Genomic DNA, 22265 nt, shown 5'->3' with positions numbered 1-22265 from the left:
CAGGACTGGAAACTGGCCCTTGTGGCCAATACTCGTCGTCCTCACCAGGTGTCGTCGTCCGTTTGGAGGGGGTTTCGGGAGCTGACCCACAGATGGCGCGGTCGTCACTGCTCCGTGCTCGGGCGCTGGATCCGGGTTCGTAACACCTCCCCACCAAAAAGAATTTGGTTTGGGGTTCTATAAAGAGAAACACAAACCAAATTAGTACGGCGACACAACTCCAAATGGACTCACAGGCTTTATAAACTGGAATGGCGAGGCTGTCTCGTCCACAGAACTGTCCTACTGGACAATTCCGGCACAACGGGAACTTGCAGATGTAAGGCAACGTCCTGCCTGGCGTAATCTTCCACGTCTCCACTGCGATGTCAAGCAGGGGCTTCATCTCACACCTCTCGAGTAAGGATCGGTGTAGACACGATCTGGGGCGACTCGACACTTCCCTGTGTCGGGGCACCGATGATGGCTGGTCACCGACGGCATTTCTGGTGCCGGTTCGGTAGTCCTTCAGGGATACGGGAACCTGGAATACAGGGGTCGGATCATTTAGAGTCACAGCGACAGTTACATTAGTACTCACAGCAGACTCCTCTACTAGGCTCACACCTAGTTCCAACGGGGCTGTTTGCACATCGTAGATGGCCTTCGCTCTGCCACCGTCAGGTCGACCAACGTTCCGTATAACGCTGCATTGAGGCTCAGCAATCACGCGGGGGTTGTCAATCTGTCGGAAACAGTCACTCATATTATCATTTTTCGTACCTCCTGTATCTACCATCACCTTCCAGGTCCCTTCTTCGACTGCAACACTCATAGTGCACGTCTCTAATCCCTGGGATCTCTTCACGATGTTCAAGGGAGCCATCATCCGACGGGTCGTCCACTGATCCTTACCGAGACCACACACGAGAATAAAACAAAATACTGCTAGGAAACATTTGGCCACCTGAGGGATAAGCTTCCTGAGCCTGTAATGTCCATAGCCGGCTATATCCACTAGCCTGGTTTGGACCAAAGAGGGCACTAGACCTTTCGAACACACCTCACATACCTCTGACGTCTGGGGAATCTCTGGTCGGTTCATTGAACACTGTACCTTGCCATACCGCAAGTACACATCCGCCTTCGCTCCAGACTCGTTGGTATCCGTGGGTGCCTGCACACAAGGCCTCTCTTCCTGCTCAGTTACCTCTGCTATCGTAACCGCATGTTCCTCATCGGGAGAAGAATCAGGAGACACTGTTAGAATACTGTCGATCTGCGGGTGAGAGGACAAATTAAACTTACTTAAATCCGGGTCTGTCTTTACCTGGACATTACCACTGCCTGCCGTTACCTCTGACCTTGCTGTTCCGGCAGACTCGTCCACGATTTTGGGATGATTGGTGCTCCAATCCGATACCAAGTCGTTGGCTAGTACCACGTCAATCCCAGCCACAGGGAGGGTATCGACTACTGCCAACTCACATGTGCCGCTGAAGTAAGGCGAGTAGAGATGTACCGGCACTAAGGGGGCGATGTACCGCGTCCTAGGAAACCCAACCAGGACAACCTTTGGTCTCCCAACCACACTCACTCCTTCGGGTAACGAGCTTCTCACGATCAGGGACTGGGCTGCTCCACTATCTCTGAGCACTACTACAGATCTACCAGTATGATCACTCGTTACATACCCGCTTGAAGTGTGAGGGGCGAACAAACTTGATCCTTCCTGTGTCGTCGTCGACTGGTTTCCTGCTGGTGGTATTACACAGCTCATCATCATCACCTCCCTACGTGCGCTGCCACCTCTTCTGCCTCGGCACATAGCAGCTACATGCCCTTTCTGCCCACAAGTCCAGCACACCACATTCCTCCTCGGACTCCGGTGTTTAGGACTGTTAGGACTAGTCCTTCGAGGGCTACTTGGGGGCGTCTTCTTAGCGCTTCGTGGGACGGGGGTCTCCTCTTCGTCCTGAGGTTTATCAAACCGGCGTTGGTAATGCCTTGGGACGTACTTAGCAGAAGGCCTATGAGTCAGGATATACTCTTCAGCCATGGTGGCTGCCACACTCAAGGTCTCTACCTGCTGTTCCTCTAAGTAGGTCTTCAGGTCTCCAGACAAACAATCCTTGAAGTCCTCTAGCAGTATAAGTTGCTAGAGGTCTTCTTTGGTCTCCACCTTCCGAGAGGCACACCATTCCTGAAAAAGTCGCTCCTTGATGGTGGCGAATTCGGTGAAAGTGTGCTCTGAGGTCTTCTTCAGGTTTCTGAACTTCTGCCTGTAAGCCTCAGGTACCAATTGGTACGCCATGAGCACCACCTTCTTCACCTTGTCATAATCGCCGGAGTCGTCAAGGGATAACGTGGAGTAAGCGATTTGGGCCTTCCCAGTCAAGACTGACTGTATCATGATGGCCCAATTCTCCCTTGGCCACTCCAAAGAGGCAGCGACTTTCTCGAAGGCTGCGAAGAACTTTGAAACTTCCTTCTCGTTGAATTTGGGGACCATTTTGATGTTCCTTACCGGATCGAAACTGCTGGCTTCCGTCGTTAGCCTCCGACCACCTAACCGTAATACTTCTAGTTCATGTTGTCTCTGTCTTTCTTTTTCTTCTCTCTCTCGCTGTTTCTCTTCCCTTTCTCGCTCTTCTCTCTCTCTTTCTCGTTCTTCTCTCTCTCGTCTCTCTTCTCTTTCTCGTTCTTCTCTTTCTCTCTCTCGTTCTTCTCTCTCTCGTTTCTCTTCTCTTTCTCGTTCTTCTCTTTCTCTCTCTCGTTTCTCTTCTCTTTCTCGTTCTTCTCTTTCTCTTTCTCGTTCTTCTCTCTCTCTTTCTCGTTCTAATTCTAAACGCCTCATCGCCAATTCTTTATCTTGTCTTTCTCTTTCCATTTCTAATTTCTTCCATTCTATTTCTGGATTAATTTCCAAGGCACGCATTTTGACAGTTAGCAAGCTTATATTCAGCTCACCTGCATCACTGTCAATGTCACTACCTTTATCTTCCTTTTCCATGGAAGCTATTTCCTCACCTTCCTTTGTACTAGGAGTCTCGCCTTCCTGTTTCTCCTCTGCCTTCAGGTGCCGGTGAACCTTGGACAAGATCTCCACACGGGAATCACTGGCACGGATCTTGATCTCCAGGTAGGCGCTCACTAGTACAAGCTCTGGTTTGCTCAGATATTTTAATCTGGCAAGACAGTCCTCTCTGTTCAGAAAAGCCTGCACATCGTCCAGATCATCGATGGTAGCTTTCTCTGCCATTGTCACCGATGGAACACTTAACTAGCACTTGACACACCGCTTACACGTTAACACTTAATGCACCGAGCACAGTTCTACGTCAATATTGCACTTTATCGCACCAAACACTGCACTTGCCAATATTGCACGTAATCACTTCGGGCACCGCACTACGCAATATCGCACTTAATCACAGCGAACCCTTCGCTCTACAATATTGCACTGAATCACTGAGCACCGCACTAGTCAATATTGTACTTAATCGCTTAGTCACAGCGAGCACCGCACTGCACAATATTGCACTTAGTCACTCTTGAGCACCGCACAGGACGTATAACGTCACAATCGTCACACACAGAGGGGAATTATATACAGGGATTATGCCACTTCACCACCCCTGTCAAACATACTTAACAAGGGGACGGATCCCACTGGGGATGCCAATTATGTTACGGCCCTCTCGGGACGCAACGGGGTTCTTACTCTGATATTATTAGAGGAAGTTGTATCCGACCCCAAGCCAGTAGTGGCTTTCAAGGAATGAGATCCGTGACGCAAGAAACTTAAAGGGGGAAGGGAAAGAAAGTTAAGAACTTAAGACTATAATTATCACCATCACCAAATAAATAATATATAAAAGAGTGCACAGGGGGAGGGGTATTAACACTGTACAGGGAAAATACACAATGGTCTTCTGCTGAAGACTCTGGATCCAGGCTCTCGGTGCTGAGTCCTCGGTGCTCTTGATCCTCGTGGTCTCTTGACGAATCCTTTGACCAAGCTGAGTCTACCCCAGACACAGGCCAGCCAAAACACAGTTCCACTGGGGGCACCGCCGTGGAGGCCGTCAACCACAAGCCCAGCTGGTCTGCTGGCAGGTTCCGGATCAGCAAGGCTGGTCAGGCCACTCCACGAACGATATGAGGGTAACGCCCTAGACAGGAGCCTCGTGTGATACCACAAATCACTCTCCTGTCCTCAATACCCCAGTGGATAAACGTCTCCAGCAGCCGGTCCCGGGAACGACGATCCTTCTACTGCCACTCCACTGGCAGGGTAACACCAGTGTTCTTCCGGGAGGCGACTCACAGCTGCTACAGCAAAGCACAAGGTATGGGGACGGCTGCCTTGGGTAGACTGACTCAACATCCATCACAACAGTCCCAGGTCGACTCTGTAAGCAGACACGTCATCAATAACTGGGACACACTAAGGCACCTCACTTACAGGCTCAGACACAAACGCCCACCTATCCACTCCATAGATGGCGCTGGTGTCTGGGCACCACCTCACCAGAGGTCAGCAGCGGCTGTGTTGAGCGCTGAACAGGACTGGAAACTGGCCCTTGTGGCCAATACTCGTCGTCCTCACCAGGTGTCGTCGTCCATTTGGAGGGGGTTTCGGGAGCTGACCCACAGATGGCGCGGTCGTCACTGCTCCGTGCTCGGGCGCTGGATCCGGGTTCGTAACACCCAGTACCTTAAGGTACTAGGGAATTGATGCATGATTTCTATTTTCTTAAGAAAATCAAACACCACTTGGGTGACCCCTATTAGTTTATTCAGTTCAGAGTACCGATTAGGACGAATTACCAAAGTCTGAGGTGGTTCTGAATTCTCAGTGGGAACAGTGACATTGGTCCAAAGGACTTGTGGCTTTTGTTCAGGCCACTGGTCGCTGACTAGCCACTGAGTTCCATTGAACCACATCTCTGCTTTGGTTAATTACCGTAAAATCAGGCCTCGAGAGAGATAGTCAGCAGGATTCTCCTTGGTGCGTACATATCTCAGTTTGTACCCTGCCGACAACTCTCGTATTTCCTAAATGCGGTTAATCAAGTAAGGGTTTTTACTGTTATTGTTTCTCACCCACTGTAGCACTGCCTCATTATCTGACCACACCACTGTTTCTTCAAAGTGAATGTTGCTTAAGGCCTTGATCAGATAATGAGCCAATCTTACTCCTAACAGTAGGGCTGTTAACTCCAGTTGAGGCAATGGTCGTTTCTTTAACAGTGCCACTCTGGCCTTTGATGTGAGCAAATTGGCTTGCCCATTTGATACCAGGTAAGATACTGTGACACAGACCTTTCCCGAGGCATCGCAAAACACATTTAGCTTAATTGTTTTTTAATTTTATAGTCCCAATGGGTCGAAGGGTTTGCTGACTTGGGATGGTAGTTTTCTCATTGTTACATTGGTGGTATCTGGTTCCACTGATTTGATTGTTAACTGATCTGCAGTTGCATCCCATTCAATGCCTAGTGCCTTTGTCTTCTGGGGTACCTTGTTGTCTGGAAATTCTGTTTCGATCAATTGATTTAATTTGGTATTGTTGGAGACCCACGACTGGAGAGGAATATTTGCTTACAATAATTCTTGATTGGTCTCGTGTTATATGCTCAGCAGTTTACTTTCACCGCTAGTTGTTCTTTGGAAATTTTCCACATACAGGTTGTTGCTAATTTCAGTTTTATGTGGGCTATTAGAATTCTTCAAGTGTGTATCTAAGGTAGCTTGAAGCCGAAACAATGAAGAAGTAGCACCAAACAAAACTGGCACAAGCCTGTAGGTGATTAATTCACTGTTTGGATCGTTAGGATCCTTGATCCATAGGAACTTTACGTAGTTACGGTCTTCTTCTTGGAGACCTATCCTAAGGAATGCCTTATTGATGTCGGCCATGTATGCATATGTCCTGATACGGAACTTTAACAGCACGTCGTATAGCCTTTTTCTCAGGTTAGGGTCAGTTTGAAGGCAGTCATTCAATGAAACACTATTTTGCTTAGTCTTGGCAATGCAGTTAAATACTATCCTTATTTTGGTAGTAGCAGAATTTTTCAGTACTGGGTGGTGCGGCAGGTTCTGTCCATCTTTAGGATCATCATTTGTTACAACCTCGATAAATTTGTTATTGAGTTGTTGTTGGATTATATCATGGTACAATTTCAAGATCTCAGTTCTATGTGATGCGCTCACATAGACATCATTTCAAGATATCTATGTGAGCGCATCACCTGGGCCCTTATGTTTTTTTTTAAGGTCGAATCACCTGCGACCTTAAACAACTTCTGTACTCTGTTCCAGAGAAAGTTGATAAACTAATTGATTGTAGTTTGGCTTCTGGTTGTGACTGGTTGTGGGAAGCTGTGGTTGTAATGTTTGTTCTTGCCTTGTAATGAGTTATTACATTGACAATGTGTTATAACTTGATTTGAATGGTATCTTCATAACCTGCCTGATCTTGTATGATAGCCTCTAGTGTTGCATCAATTATTGTAGTGTCAGTAAGAATAGCCACATATTTTTCTATTTGGCTTCTTACTTGGTCAATTTTTTTTCTTGGCAACCATATGATTGCCCTCCAGTTCAACATGATTAGCTGGAGTTTGTTTACACAGAGCCTCGAATTTATTGATCTGTCTCGTTCAATGGCCTATAATAGCTGATATTATAGTTAAAGAGTGTAGGAAATCTGACACACTTTAACGTAAGTTACCCTTTAAGAATTTAAAGAATGGGTGATTTCAAGACGTTATCACACAAAACGTATATATTAAATCTCATTTCTTTTAAAACTTCAGTCTGGTGTTTATACTTAATAAAATATTATTCACTAGGACTGAATATAATTAAATACACCAGAATATAGCTTCACTCCCTATTCCTTAAGACATAAATAGAACTAGCAAACATTACTGGACGCCAGACGACAGCTGAGCACTAGTCACATACACACAGAACTTGTAAACAGACCTCACAAAACAGTGAGGGCTCCATTAGCAAGTACAACTCGTCATAGACTCCCAAGTTATGTGTCAACCAACCGAGTAACTGCTTTGTGACCCTTACAGCAAAGAGAAGAGCTAAGTATCTGACTTGCTAATATATTTTATTATTAGTGATCACTATAAATATAGGATAGGGGGCTGGTTATTAGCAGACAAAAAACACAACACAGTGTTTATTCAACTACACACACTAAATATTTCATGTCACACCTGTAATTTATATGTTAATGAGCAGTTCTTACAGCCTTAACTTTTTACAGGCAATAAGTGATTTGGAGTAACTGAAAATGCTGAGCTGGCCCCACAAGCAGTGAAGTTTATTGCTACCTTGGCTGTACAGTAGTGCCACTGATCTAGTCACCATTATGTGGCACTGAGGCACATGTACCATACCCTAAGCTGATGGAGGAAACATAGCCAGCCTAATTAGGCCATATCAACCACTCAGCTAAGGCTTTACATTTTATTAATACAGTAGATAATTGTAGTAATATTAAAATTAGTAGAGTAGACCACAATATGTGGTATAATTTTCATTTAGCAAAAGGTAAACAATTTGTAGTTTGTCCTGTATCTACTCATAGTGATATAAGCTACAATTATCCCTCCAACTATGTGCAGATAAGATTCTGGCAGGCTGAATCAGAATATACAGTCCTTTAAGCACCATAATAATACAATATTCAAGTAACAAAAAATAGAATAAAAAATAAATATTTGCCTGCTAGGCTTTTCCCACAGCAAGGGTTGTTTTCACCTTTCCTGCAGTAGACATGATGGCTGTTTTTGCTAGCCTTGCTGCAGTGGTACTAGAGCCAAGCCTAAATGGGCTTGGATTTGGGCTGATTGTAGGGTTTGAACCAGAGCTGCCTAACATTTAATTAATACACATTATATTTATATATATAATCATACACACTATGATTTGAGTGGTAACCTTGTGTCTATGCTGGTTTCACCTCACGTTAGCTCCTCAATATCACTCTTAGTTGGTACAGAGACACATATTAACACTCAAAGGTGAAATGATTATAGTTAAATATACATATGGTTAGAGTAATATTATATGTACAACACTACTTGTGTTGTCATAATAAACTGCACAATAAAATATACTTGCTAGGCTGTACTATAGGTTCAACTCTAGACACGAGTAAAATCCTTCCCTTACACCAGGTAGCACAATTAATTTAGACTAGGTTGCTGTACAACTCCAGTCTATTATTATTCTACCATTGTATAAGAGTTGGCTGTAAATAATGGTAATATGTGCAGTAAATGGAATAGTGCAATATTAAAATAATGTTTATATGTAATCACTTAAAATGATATATATTTTATGGGTTAAATTAGCCTCTTATCAACCTCTTGTAATGAAATAGCACAAATATTCTTAGGTTCAGTTCTTGGCACAATATTTGTGCCTACTGTAAGTTCTGTCCAATGTTAGTTTTGGTTCAGTTAATTAGGCTAGAAAATTGTATAGCAGTGTATTCCTGCTATAATTTATATATGTGTGTATATTGGACTAATTAGTTTATGTTCATCTTAGATTTGATGAACCACTGGTTTATCTGGTTCATTGAGGACCAAACTTATGTGGAAAAATCTTAGCAGGCATTTATTTATTTTTATTATATATTTTGTTAACTTCAATATTGAATTATGATTTTAAACGGACTGTATATTTTGATTCAGCCTGCCAGAATTTATCTGCACATAGTTTGAAGGTATATTTACAACTGATACCACAAAGTGTGTCAGACCACGGAGGAAAAATGAAACAGGAATTTCCTTAAGTACTTTCGTATATTAATACATCTTCAGAAGGAGTGAAGATGTATTAATATACGAAAGTACTTAAGGAAATTCCTGTTTCATTTTTCCTCCGTGGTCTGACATTGTCACATTTTTAATCACGTGTTTATTTTCGTGATATACACACACACACACACACATATATATATATATATATATATATATATATATATATATGCGAACAAGCCTGAATGGTCCCCAGGACTATATGCGTCTGAAAACTCACACCCCAGAAGTGACTCGAACCCATACTCCCAGAAGCAACGCAACTGGTAACTACAGGGCGCCTTAATCCGCTTGACCATCACGGCCGGACAAAAGGAAGTGGTAGCCGGAGCTATTTGAACCACTTCCCCGCCAGCAACTCGGATGGTAATCTTGGGCATAGCATTTCACCAAATCACCTCATTCTTTGGGGCACACGTGAGGAACACAAATGCGAATGGGTTCGAGTCACTTCTGGGGTGTGAGTTTTCAGACATATATATATATATATATATATATATATATATATATATATATATATATATATATATATATATATATATATATATATATATATATATATATATATATATATATATGTCGTACCTAGTAGCCAGAACGCACTTCTCAGCCTACTATGCAAGGCCCGATTTGCCTAATAAGCCAAGTTTTCCTGAATTAATATATTTTCTCAAATTTTTTTCTTATGAAATGATAAAGCTACCCATTTCATTATGTATGAGGTCAATTTTTTTTATAGGAGTTAAAATTAACGTAGATATATGACCGAACCTAACCAACCCTACCTAACCTAACCTAACCTATTTTTATAAGTTAGGTTAGGTTAGGTAGCCGAAAAAGTTAGGTTAGGTAGGTTAGGTAGTCGAAAAAAAACATTAATTCATGAAAACTTGGCTTATTAGGCAAATCGGGCCTTGCATAGTAAGCTGAGAAGTGCATTCTGGCTACTAGGTACAACATAATATATATATATATATATATATATATATATATATATATATATATATATATATATATATATATATATATATATAAGTTGTAAATATTTACCTCTAACTTTATATAAATTATATCCCATAAGGTGGTAATTGGACTACATTGGTTAGTATTACTGTTATCTTATAATTATATTAGTATACAATTTAGAATGTCTCAGCTGTGTGGTTGATATAGCCTGGTAGGCAGTGTTATAGTTGTTTCCTTCAACTTCTGTTAGGGTGTGGCACATGTGCTTCAGAGTGTCATGTAATGGCGTCCTAGCATTGTGGCGTCTGTGGACCAACAAGGGTAGCAAGAAACATCACACTTTATATGGGCCAACTCACCTACTTATTCCAGATAACGAATTATCTGGCGAAGGAATGGTATTAATAATGGCTCCATCAACATATAAGGTACAGGTGAGACATGAAATATTGTTGTTGTTGTTGAGTTAGGGGCGACGATGATCGTGGGATCGGATGCTCCCCGGCGTACCCGTGAAAGGTGAATCGCAAAGCCAGGAAAGGCGAAATGCTAAGCCAAAACACGAAACGAGTGACGCCAAGCACTAGAAACTAATATGCCAACCGGCAAAGCTACGCACAAAGGGAGAGGCAGAAGCACATAATAGAACAGGGCAAACAAACAGGCAGAAGGGCACACAGCATGTCATAGAGCAAATACACAAGAAATCAGAGCACATACTTGCCCGGGAACTTGGCCCGCGGGAACCTTACATTAAACGCCTCCCAGAGCACCCATTGCCAAGGGTCTCGTCCATCCACCGGGGACGCCATAACATCCGGAACCGGGGCAACAAACACCCGCAAACTGGGGACCCAGATGGTAGAACTCATGAGGCGAGAAGTCGCCACTCGCCCCCACAGGAAGGGAACTTGCCCCCCATGAAAGCACTCCGGTCCGTCAGACAGCAGTAACTCTGCAATCTTCGACCAGTGACCCGGTGGCATCACAGACGCCGGCAACACGTCCCCCAGGGCCCCAACGCGCACCCGCACCACAGGGGTACTCGCGGCCCCGGGCACACCACCAGACGACAGCAGGGAACCCGGACGGCGCGCATCCTTCCGTAACGTAACCACCAGGCCACGCCCAGCACCAGAGTCCACACCATCCCTGGCAGCGGAAGCCACCACCCCCCACTGTGGAGAGTCCCCCGGCGGAGAAAGAACCAAAGACACGTCCGAGACACAGGCACCAGCACCGGCAGGCACATGGACCTCCGCCACCACGAACCGCAGAGACATCGACGCATCCGTATCCACACTGTCAACATCCGAAGCCCCACAGTCACTGAAGTCACCAGCGTCGGCCCAGGAAGAAGACGAACGCCGGGAACGTTTGGGCACTGGCCGGATATCGTCAGAGCCGGTAAGTGACCCAGAAACACGGGTACCACGAGCCGAAGGAACCGACGCCAGGACGGCAGCAGCCTCAACCATAGGGGGAACCGGGCCACACACAGCCGGAGGCTCCGCAGCCACCCCAGCACCAAGCACATCCGGGACCCGAGTCTCGGACACTGGGCCAGGCACAGCATCAGAAGACGAGGGAGAAGACAGCGACGTCACACAGGGAGCTCCAGGAAGGCCCACGGGAGCAGCTGGAACAGCGACAGGATCAGGCAGACCAACCGACGGTACCTCAAGAACCGGAGGAGGGACGGCAACAACCGGAGGAACGGCAGGCGCCGCCGGGGAAGCTGCAGCAGCGAACGGGACGCTCACCTCCTCACCCCCGGAGTCCTCCTCCAGAGGGAGCGGCGGGAAATCCTCTTCGCGGAACAAGTTCACAGGAGCGACCGGATCAGCAGTACACCCGGCAGCCTGATGCCCCAACAAGCCACACCGGAAGCAAGTACGGGGTTGCCGGACATAAAACACACGCACGTAGTACCCTAACAGCCGGACAGAGCACGGTATGTCCGACCTCAGTCGCATCCCGAGGGTCCGAATGTTGGTCTTCACACCCGAATACGTGCCAGACGACAGGGAGTTCATCCGCACACTGACGACGGAGCCGTACCTCTGGAAGAATCGCCGGAGGAGAGTCTCAGGAAACTCCATGGGGGCGCCATGAACACTGACATACGTCACAGCACCACTACGGTCTGAAATGGTCACAGATCCGGTGCTGTCCTGTAACTGCAAAGTACGTCCCTCGTACCTCCGTAAGAAAGCACGGTACACCGCCTCACCCACAAACTTGATAACAACACGGTGAGCAGTTACCAGCTCAATGCCATATACGTCCCCAACCGGGACACGAAGCATGTCACTCAACACCAAGTCCACCAGCGGGTAACCAGCACGGCCAGTAAACTCCAATCCGATGGAGTTTAACCGCACGACAGCGGGAATAGAGCCGCCCATCGCAAAACACGCCACGTCTCCACCACCAGGAACAGCAGGGAGGGTAAACACCCCCACACCCCCTGCCGGCGAAAACGGCAACGACCACAAACTGCCGGAGCGGATAAGCGACACGTCCTCACTCAACGGCAGCGCAGGTGGAACCACATGAAATATTTGTGTGTTGCTTAGGAACACTACTCACTATGTTTGGGTGTTCGTATGCTAATATCTGGCTTCCTATCCAATATGTAATAGTGATCACTACCAATAAAAGAATATAAGACAGTCGGGAACTTAATTGCTTTAGGGGTCACAGTGGCAGTTTCTTGGTTGGTTGACTTATATTTTGGGAGTCTTTGATGAGTTGTGCATGTCGTGAGGAGCCCTCTCTGTTTCTCTCTCTCTCTGAGACAATGGCTTGCCTGCCTCCTCCCTTGAGGTGGCGTTCCAACAATATTTTGTTCCAATACTCTGCTGGTTCCTTCTGTCTTAAGGACTAGGGAGGAAAGCTATATTTTCTGGTGTATGGTATAATTATTCAGTCCTAGTGAATACTATTTTATTAAGTTTAAACACTAGACTCTGTTTAAAGGAATAATTAGAGTTTTATATATTTGTGTTGTGAATATACGTCATGTGATGACGTCACGGAATCTTCCCTTATCTATAATATCTTAATGGGTAACTATAATATGTTAACATTTGTGTCGGATTTCCGACAGTACTTGACTGGGCAGTACTTGATCCTGTAAGCAGTAGTGGACCCCCATAATCATCTACAGGTGGTAGTAGACACCTTGGGTCCCATTCCATTGGCGGTACCAGAACCATACCAATCCTGTAGGCTGTAGTGGACCATACATCCATTTTCTGGATGGTAGTCGACCCTATACCCATCCTGTTGGGAGCAGTGGACCCCATACCTATCCTGTGGGCAGAAGTGGACCATACACCCATTTTCTGGGTAGCAGTGACCTCATACCCATCCTGTGGGTGTAGTGGACCCCATACCCATCCTATACGTGGTTGTGGACCCCTTACTCATCCTGTGGATGGTAATGGACCCCATACCTATCCAGCGGGTGATAGTGGATCCCATACTCATCCTTTGGGTGGCAGTGGACCCCATACACAACCTACAGGCGGTAGTGGACCCTATACTTATCCTGTGGCCGGAACTGGGCCACATACCATCCTGTGGGTGGTAGTGGCCCCCATGCTCATCATGTGGATGATAGCGGACTCCATACTCATTCTGAAGGAGGAAGCGAAGCCAAACACTCATCCTCTGAGCGGTAGTGGACTCCATAACCATCCTTTGGGGGCAGTGAACCTCATGCCCATCCTGTGGACGGAAGTGGACCTCATAGCCTTCCTGTTGGCGGTAGTGGACCTCATGCCTATGTCGTGGGCAGTAATGCACCCCATACCAATCGTGGGGCGGTAATGGACCCCATACCTATCCTATTGGTGGTAGTGGACCCATACCCAACCTACAGGTGGTAGTGGAACCCATACCTGTCCTTTTAAGTGGTAATGGACTCCATAAACATCGTGTGATATGTTGTGGACCCCGAGATCTTTCTGGTTTTCAGTAGTGTACCCTCACAGACATTTCAACTTAACATCGTTTTCTGATGACGTTCCTGCAATTCACTCTCTCTAGATTTTCAAAGCACATACTATTATATATAAAAATTATTTCTGAGAACCCCACAATTACATGTAATAATTTATAGTGCTTATTATAATTTACTTCAATTGGATGTAGCGTATCCATGATACTTGAATAACATGGAAATTAGTACGTAAATTTCACATCAGAAATTTCACTGTAAAAATACAATTATCATTTAAAATAGGAGCAAACGGACCCTTACGCTCTCTACAGTGATGTGACGGGTTCTATGGGACAGACTATGGTGCGTGAGAAAGGGTTAGTGCCTGGTGATAGGGAAATAACTGGAAATCTACCACAGATAAACTATGAACATTAGTAGCTTAAGAACTATGAGCCTTTGGCCACAATGATACTATTATTGCGAGAGCGGGTTGCACTAACATAGAGGGAGCACAGAGTGCACACAGCTGGCCCAGTAGTGTGTGACAGATATCACCAGTAACATAGAGGGAGCACAGAGTGCACACAGCTGGCCCAGTAGTGTGTGATAGATATCACCACTAACATAGAGGGAGCACAGAGTACACACAGCTGGCCCAGTAGTGTGTGATAGATATCACCAGTAACATAGAGGGAGCACAGAGTACACACAGCTAGCCCAGTAGTGTGTGACAGATATCACCAGTAACATAGAGGGAGCACAGAGCACACACAGCTGGCCCAGTAGTGTGTGATAGATATCTCCACAGCTGGCCCAGTAGTGTGTGATAGATATCACCACAGCTGGCCCAGTAGTGTGTGACAGATATCACCACAGCTGGCCCAGTAGTGTGTGACAGATATCTCCACACCTGGCCCAGTAGTGTGTGATAGATATCTCCACAGCTGGCCCAGTAGTGTGTGATAGATATCTCCACACCTGGCACAGTGGTGTGTGACAGATATCACCACAGCTGGCCCAGTAGTGTGTGATAGATATCACCACAGCTGGCCCAGTGGTGTGTGATAGATATCACCAGTAACATAGAGGGAGCACAGAGCACACACAGCTGGCCCAGTAGTGTGTGATAGATATCACCACAGCTAGCCCAGTAGTGTGTGATAGATATCACCACAGCTGGCCCAGTAGTGTGTGATAGATATCACCACAGCTGGCCCAGTAGTGTGTGATAGATATCACCACAGCTGGCCCAGTAGTGTGTGATAGATATCACCACAGCTGGCCCAGTAGTGTGTGATAGATATCACCACAGCTGGCCCAGTAGTGTGTGATAGATATCACCACAGCTGGCCCAGTAGTGTGTGATAGATATCACCACAGCTGGCCCAGTAGTGTGTGATAGATATCACCACAGCTGGCCCAGTAGTGTGTGACAGATATCACCACAGCTGGCCCAGTAGTGTGTGACAGATATCACCACAGCTGGCCCAGTAGTGTGTGACAGATATCACCACAGTGCGGGGTGTTTCATTCTTGCTTTCACGACTGCAATGCGTACGTCGCCAATGTACATGTGGCAGACGCTTCACGAAGCTGTCTGAATTTGCAGAATAGAAAATACGAGAGCAACCGTACAGGGCCTGGGAGCAAGGTCGAGTTAGAGTCCTTGAGGGTCTCTTCTCAGACTAGCCTCACCTGGTCCTGCTCCACGTTGATCGTTGGAATCTCCTCAATGATTTAACACTTTAAGGGACTCCTAGGGTCCTCATCACATTTATAGTTTGTGACTTATAGGCAACTCGGTGTTGAAGACACTTAGAGCTGAAGGCTTCAGTATTGTTTGCAGTATTCAGAAGTGGTTCAACGGAAACACCGCATAAAGCTTAACAGTAGTTTATTTACTAACTTAACCACTAATACAAAGGGTGCTTGATTTACTTTAGATTGGTGTCAGCAAAGCTATGGTTATATTAGCGAGACTCTTGACGTCTGGCTAAACGACTCCTATCCACTCGTGGAGAAACACCTAACTTAACACAGTTGACAGATAATCATTAAGACGACAACCTAACTGCCGGTATGCAAAGGGATCACAAGAGTTTCAACCGGATACTCGGTAATGATGATATGCAATAAATCAACAACTACACTGTCAATGGGACAGGCAATAACATGCACAATAATATTCTCACACAATAACTAAATGTGTGGTGTATGTGAAGCACACATTCACAGACTAGTGAAATGTCGTGGTGCCACACAGATAAACACGCATACACCGTCGGGGTATCTTGGTCTCCACCTGTACCTGTGTCCGGTATGAGAAGGTGAGAACTGTGGTTGATCCCTCAGATCAACACAGACACAACAAAACAATGACAAAATCTTGTACTTACAGATAGGTACCTTTTCCTTACTCACTCACTCACTCAGGCACATTTATACAAGCACTCGTAGGTGGCCTGACAGTTGGCTTCGCTCGTAGACACGGAGGGTACTTGCAGTAGGGCGGGTTGTATGCTTAACAGACAGACACACGCGCACCGACTGGCACTGGCGATGAGGAAGGTGGTGACGTCACGTAGTAGTGTGAGGGCGGCGGCGGGCGCTCGAGACACAGAAGTACAGAGGTACTGGGGTACTGGATACTGAGGTGCACGCTCGGGACGAGTGGCGGCTGGCGGCGGCTGTGGTAAAGTCACACACAGGTTACTTAGGCGGCGGCACTGCCGTAGTTCACTCTAAGTCACTCACAATGATCTTTGTCACCAGGGGTTACCTGATATCAGTCTGTTTCGCTCTGGAGATTGGCACTTTAGGCTTCTGAATACTATATTCACAACCCGTGATTCTGGGCGGGTGTGTCGTATAATCTTCAGGCGCCGAGTTAAGTTGACGGTGAGGAATAGACGGTGTTCAGTCTATTGGCCGGTAGAACAGAACACGTCCACTTTGCTGAGATCCCTCACAAGAATGCCTGAAGCTCATGGCGTCTTGTGGCACACACAAGGGGATTACAATTTGACCAATGGCATTGCAGCAAATGGGCGGGAACCAATCATATTAGCTCGTTCGATGAACAGTAGCAGGAGTGACGTCATGAACACGTCACGACCACGTCATAGCTGTTATTGTCCATCGCGCCGGTTGACCCCAGAGGTCAGACGCCGCTAGCGTCTCCCCTCTGTCCCACGCTCCACCACCGATGTACTCACTGACCCTTTGGTGGCAAGTATGCTTAACTCCCTGTACCTACTTCCTGCCTGGACATACGGCGGCCTCCATATTATGAAAGTGTTCCTGGTTAAGTGGGCATTCTGGAGATACCCAACATGCCAAGTCACTATCCAGGGTTAACAGAAATAGGACCTTGTGCACAAGATCGGTGCACTGTGCACAGCAATGAGCCATTCCAGTCAGCTGTGGGAGAATCTTGAGAGACACTCTCTCACACATAAGGGGCATAACTGGCCGACCCCTCACAGTGTTCAAGAGAGAACTGGATAAGCACCTCAAAAGGATACCTGATCAACCAGGCTGTGACTCATACGTCAGGCTGCGAGCAGCCGCGTCCAACAGCCTGGTTGATCAGTCCGGCAACCAGGAGGCCTGGTCGACGACCGGGCCGCGGGGACGCTAAGCCCCGGAAGCACCTCAAGGTAACCTCAAGGTAAGGTAAGGTACACACAGCTGGCCCAGTAGTGTGTGACAGATATCTCCACACCTGGCCCAGTAGTGTGTGACAGATATCTCCACACCTGGCCCAGTGGTGTGTGATAGATATCTCCACAGCTGGCCCAGTAGTGTGTGATAGATGTCACCAGTAACATAGAAGGAGCACAGAGTACACACAACTGGCCTAGTAGTGTGTGATAGATATCTCCACAGCTGGCCCAGTAGTGTGTGATAGATATCTCCACAGCTGGCCCAGTAGTGTGTGATAGATATCACCAGTAACATAGAGGGAGCACAGAGTACACACAGCTGGCCCAGTAGTGTGTGATAGATATCACCAGTAACATAGAGGGAGCACAGAGTACACACAGCTGGCCCAGTAGTGTGTGATAGATATCACCAGTAACATAGAGGGAGCACAGAGTACACACAGCTGGCCCAGTAGTGTGTGACAGATATCACCAGTAACATAGAAGGAGCACAGAGCACACACAACTGGCCCAGTAGTGTGTGATAGATATCACCAGTAACATAGAGAGCACAGACCACACAGCTGTGCCATTATTGTGGAAGATAATCTAGAAAGGAAAGTCACATTTTTGTCACTGGTACCGCTCTTTGTCGCTCAACGTTCCGTCCACCTCGATATGGATACTGCGTAGTTGTGAGTAGTGTACTGTTAACAGTTCTCGTGTGTAGTGAAGTGTCTTGCTTTGGGTTTTACCAGCATTTATTGATTTTATCTGTTGTGAAGACTGTACATGGTGTCCTGAAGGTACTGACCATAGTGTGACCACAGGGCCTTGTCCTGAGTGTGATAGTTGGTTACATTGAGAGTGTGGCCTGGTGTGCAGTGATAAGTAATTAGAGACAAACTATCCTTAGCAACTCTCCTGCCTACAGCTTTTGGTAAACCAGTGAGCAATAAGGTTTTGGTAAAACAAGCAGCAAATAGCTCTTGGTTTAACAGCCAGTTTAGCGCTAGTGGTACATCAAACATCATCCGGTTATTGTCGTCTAACAAAAGGTCTGTGATAATCTTAATTTTTGTTATTTCTTACACAAATTATTATAAAAGTTCAACATAAGAATGATAGTTTTTCAAGTGAAAGTATATATTCAATATGTGACCATTCTGCTGAGAATTTTCATGTGCCAGTCCATAGGTAATGTCTTTAACGTCAGCCAAAGGGGACAAAGGTGTTCCTACACTCATTTGTAGACGTCGGCCACAGATATATAGTCTCCTCCACAATAGTGTCCAGGGTTTTTCATATATTACAGACTACTGCTGTTCTTTGTAAATGATGTTGAACTTCCGACATATCACACAATTATTAACCACATGTCTAACCCTACTTTGGCGTTGTAACAACTACAACCACAACGCCAGTGTAAACTACCACAAAGATCAACACTCCAGCAACCAGGACCACAAGGTTCACCACGCTAGCATACATGACCACAAGGTTCACCACACCATACATGACCACAAGGTTCACCACACCAGCATACATGACCACAAGGTTCACCACACCACCATACATGACCACAAGGTTCACCACACCATACATGACCACAAGGTTCACCACACCACCATACATGACCACAAGGTTCACCACACCATACATGACCACAAGGTTCACCACGCTAGCATACATGACCACAAGGTTCACCACACCACCATACATGACCACAAGGTTCACCACACCACCATACATGACCACAAGGTTCACCACACCACCATACATGACCACAAGGTTCACCACACCACCATACATGACCACAAGGTTCACCACACCATACATGACCACAAGGTTCACCACGCTAGCATACATGACCACAAGGTTCACCACACCACCATACATGACCACAAGGTTCACCACGCTAGCATACATGACCACAAGGTTCACCACACCAGCATACATGACCACAAGGTTCACCACACCACCATACATGACCACAAGGTTCACCACACCACCATACATGACCACAAGGTTCACCACACCATACATGACCACAAGGTTCACCACACCACCATACATGACCACAAGGTTCACCACACCATACATGACCACAAGGTTCACCACGCTATCATACATGACCACAAGGTTCACCACGCTAGCATACATGACCACAAGGTTCACCACACCACCATACATGACCACAAGGTTCACCACACCACCATACATGACCACAAGGTTCACCACACCACCATACATGACCACAAGGTTCACCACACCACCATACATGACCACAAGGTTCACCACACCACCATACATGACCACAAGGTTCACCACGCTAGCATACATGACCACAAGGTTCACCACACCACCATACACGACCACAAGGTTCACCACACCACCATGCATGACCACAAGGTTCACCACGCCACCATACATGACCACAAAGTTCACCACACCACCATACATGACCACAAGGTTCACCACACCACCATACATGACCACAAGGTTCACCACACCACCATACATGACCACAAGGTTCACCACACCACCATACATGACCACAAGGTTCACCACAAAACCATACATGACCACAAGATTCACCACACCACCATACATGACCACAAGGTTCACCACGCCAGCATACACGACCACAAGGTTCACCACACCACCATACATGACTACATGGTTCACCACACCACCATACATGACCATAAGGTTCACCACACTACCATACATGACCACAAGGTTCACCACACCAGCATACATGACCACAAGGTTCACCACGCCAGCATACATGACCACATGGTTCACCACACGACCATACATGACCACAAGGTTCACCACACCACCATACATGACCACAAGGTTCACCACACCACCATACATGACCACAAGGTTCACCACACCACTATACAACCCGCTCTCGCACAAGACGGCACATATAGTGCCCGTCCATCGCCGTAGACAGCAGAATAGTCGTGATTGGTTCAATTATAATGAAAATTGTAGTTTTCAGGTCCCACGTGGGTTGTGAAATTGACCTACAATTGTCCATGCTCTTGGAATATTATGGATCAGCTACATCTTATTGAAGGCTCGTAGTTTTGTTATGAGAAATATTAGTTGTTCTTAGTAAATTATAATAAGCACTATAATTCATTACATAAAATAAAAGTGCTTCAACAATCATTATTATTTACAATAGTTTGTGCTTTAAAAATCTTTAAAGAAAGTATTGTAAAATCTTGAACAGAAAACGATGTTACATTGGAATGTTTATGGGGTAAACTACTGCAAACAGGATGGTATTGTGTCTACTACCTACTGTAGGATGGGTATAGGGTCCACTACGACCTGTTAGGTGGGTATGGGGCCCATACCACTTGTAGGATAGGTCTGGGCCCATGAACTGCCCATAGGATGGGTATGGGGACCACTATGGGCAACAGCTATGAAAGCAGCTACCTCACAGGAAGCTGCAAAATGCACTGAGCAAATGCTGGAAAGGAAACGAATAATTATAGTTGTAGGAGTACAGGAACCAGAGGGATCCAATCGGGAGGAGTGGAGGAGGAGGGACCGAGCAACCATGACAGAGATCTTGGAGGGACTGGTTATGGAGGATGCAAATAGCAACACAGAGAAGGTTTTCAGGCTGGGCGTCTACAAGAAGGAAAGGAAACGATTGATAAGGGTAGCGCTCATGAACGAGGCAACAAAGGAGAAAATCCTATCCAGGAAGAGCAGACTTGTGAGGTTAGGGTAATACGAGGACGTCTTTCTGCAAAGGGACACGACAAGGGAGGAGAGAAGGAAGGCTGCAGAAGCAAGGAGGAGACGCAGAGAAAGGAGTGGGGATATGGGAGCCACAGGTCTCAGCTCAGTGTCTCGAGGAACCTCAGAGGGGAGTGGGAATCCCCCCACCAGTAGGCCAGTACCCATAGGGAGAATTGTAACAGAAGCCTCCCACCAACCAACCCCTCAACCATCTCACACCAATTACTTGCACCTCCCCAGACAGTAAAGTCCCCCTTCAGATCATGCCCACATGTTCCCTGACCCCAGATCCCCCATGCCCTTTTTCATCCCCAACCCCTACCCCAGTCCCTCACTGTTCCTGCACCCCATTCCCTTCCCTGTTTCTCCAGCCTGTGCCCTTCCCATTAACCCCACCCCCCTCCCTCATGGCCCCCCCTCCCCAGGCACCCCTCCCCTCCCCAACCCCTGACCACCCTGTTAACTCACCCCAGTCTACCTTGCATACTCCAACCCGTGACCTTCCACCACACCACCACATGCCCCTCCAGCTCCCCCATCCCTTGCCCCAACTAACCCCGCAACCCCGGATCCCCTCAGCCGCATCACGTCAGACCCCCTAGCCCCCCCTGTTCCAGATCCTCCCAGCCCCCCTCACACCCCAGACCCCCCAGGCTCTCCTTCCTAGGTTCACCCATCCCAGGCATCCCTTACCCCCCAACTCCAGTGGAATCAACAGAAACTGAGAATGGACAGAAGAGTCAGGTTATGTACTCGAAAATAGATGGGATTAAAAACAAGGCAAGAAGTAAACCCAGATGTAATTGGACTTACAGAAACAAAACTCTCAGGAATCATAACGAATGCGGTGTTTCCCCCAGGACTACACTGTAATAAGGAAAGAGAGGGAAGGAAGGGGAGAAGGCGGAGTGGCTCTACTGATGAGAAAGGAATGGAGTTTCGAGGAGATGGTTATTTCGGGCTGCGAAGTGTTCTGAGACTTCATAACAGGCACCATGACGATGGGAGCACGAAGAGTAGTAGTAGAAGTGATATATAACCCACCACAAAATGAAAGAAGACCCAGGCAAGAGTATGACAGAAACAACATGG

Source organism: Procambarus clarkii, chromosome 77 (assembly GCF_040958095.1).
Source record: "Procambarus clarkii isolate CNS0578487 chromosome 77, FALCON_Pclarkii_2.0, whole genome shotgun sequence".
Taxonomy (NCBI): domain Eukaryota; kingdom Metazoa; phylum Arthropoda; class Malacostraca; order Decapoda; family Cambaridae; genus Procambarus; species Procambarus clarkii.
This window is presented reverse-complemented; position numbering follows the sequence as displayed.